Here is a 2,201-nt window from a genome sequence, read left to right as displayed (position 1 = left end):
GCAGGAACAGCCTGTCCATGGCCAGGCTCACTGTCCGCACCCGCCTACAGCAGGGCTGGCTGAGCCTGGGAGCAGAGGGCCTTGTCAGATCTGTCCCATCCAGGGGCTCAGCTAAGGAGGAGCAGAAGAGATCTCCTGCTGCCTTCCTGACCCAGGAAAGGGGCTAAGACCTGGCCCCACTGGAACAAGCCTGGGAGACCAGGACTGAGCCCTGCCAGCGGCTAGGAGCATCTTCTGGCTTTCTTGGCTGCTGCTGCTGCCTGAAACAAGCTCCTTCACCTCTGTGAGCCTCAGTTTCCTCATCTACAAAATGGGAATAAAACTCATCTACCTCATAGGAATGTTAGACTTAAGTTCAATGATCTATGTAGAGCTTTGAGTTCAGGACACAGAAATGGGAGTGCCTTGATACCAGTTTCTCCTCTTTGTCTCTGAAGACCAGGAGCCACCTCCAGTGTCTTCCTACAGAACAACTAGCCAAAGGGGAGGAAGCCTTTGGCAGACAGGACCACCCAAACTCAGGTCTTGCAGACCCACTTCAACTTCTGGACACAGTGCGTGTTGGAGCAGAGGACTTTCCTCTCAACCTGGGCTAGCTGTACAGACTGAGCCAGCGTCTCCCTCTTAAGCCCTGAGCCCTGGGTCCAGGAAACGCAGCTGGTCTCAGAGAGAGGAGCCCATGAGATGGAGACTCTCCTCACCAGGAGGATCGAATTACCTGAGTGACAGAGAAGCCTAGGAAAAAGGGAGGGAGAGCCATGGAAGTGCCAGGCCCAGGGGTGTGCCACTTGGCAGGATTTGTTTGGTTCTTTGGGTTTTTATATTTTTCCCTTTTCGCTAATTCGTTTTTAAAACTAATGTGTGCTATCTTTCCATCACAGAAGTAACCCCTAAACTGCAGACAGAGAACAACATATCACCACCCGCGGGCCACCACCCAATGCAGGCTTCCTCCATCTTTTCCCAACGTGCATTTTAATTAAAGAGAGAGAGACCATATTGTATATCGTATTTTGTATCTCACTTTTCTCACAGAGTAACCTTTCCTTCTTGGGAAGATTACATTCTATGACAATTCGTTACTGCAATATTTCATCCTGTGCTTGTTCCTTTATTTACCCAGCTCATCTTAAGGACATATGGGCAGTTTCCAACTTCCTGCTATTAAAAAAAAAAAATCCGTATTTTTTTAAAAAAAGTTACATTTGATAAATAAATAGAGAACGTGCAAATTTAAAACATTACTGGTTCATATCACAGAGGCCACATACACTGTCATAAATGTTAAGGGGTACCCCAGGAACGGAGGAGCCTGGTAGGCTGCAGTCCATGGGGTCGCTAGGAGTCGGACACAATTGAACGACTTCACTTTCACTTTTCACTTTCATGCATTGGAGAAGGAAATGGCAACCCACTCCAGTGTTCTTGCCTGGAGAATCCCAGGGACGGGGGAGCCTGGTGGGCTGCCGTCTATGGGGTCGCACAGAGTCGGACACGACTGAAGCGACTTAGCAGCAGCAGCAGCAGGTGCTCGGGCACAGCCGTGGGCGATGGAACAGCGTTCCCTGGGCAGGCTCCGCGGAGGGCGGGGCTGAGGGCGGCTCCGGAGACCGGGCGGATCCTGTCGGTCCTCTCTCCCCGCTCCCTGCCGTCTCCTCCCCTCCCCACCCCGCTCCGAGCCGCAGGGGTTCTGGACGCACGAAAAAAACCGGACAGTTCAGCTCCGATTCCCCGGGGACTTGGAGCCGAGCGACTCCTTTTCCAGGTCTGGGACTTAGGGCGTTTGTCCCCGTCCAAAACCTGCGATACAGCCCGGGAGGGGCCAGCGCGAAGGCGGGGTCACCTGCTTGAGCTGGGGATGCGCGGTGGGGGTCGAGGGACCATCGTGGGGCGGGGTCAGGACCGCGGTGTTGCTGTCACGACAGATACCAAACCCAGAGACTGTCGAACAGCCTCCCAGGGCGGACACAAGACTACGCTGATCAGGACCCGGGTTTCTCCCTCGCGCCGCCGTCAGTTAGCGCAACTCCATTTTTATATATTGTTCTAAAGGTTCCCAAGGAAAATCTCCTTTAAGGAAAAGCTTCCAGGCTCTAATGCTAAAAAAAAATTTTGGAAAAATGACTAGTGGTTTCATTTGCCCCAAACCAGTCCCCCATATTACCTTTGAGAACACGGAGACTAAGTGGCAGGTATGACGT

The sequence above is a fragment of the Bison bison genome, unplaced genomic scaffold, assembly GCF_000754665.1.
Source record: "Bison bison bison isolate TAMUID 2011002044 unplaced genomic scaffold, Bison_UMD1.0 scf7180017864530, whole genome shotgun sequence".
Lineage (NCBI taxonomy): Eukaryota > Metazoa > Chordata > Mammalia > Artiodactyla > Bovidae > Bison > Bison bison.
The sequence above is the reverse complement of the archived record's forward strand: the minus strand, read 5'-3'. Positions refer to the sequence as shown.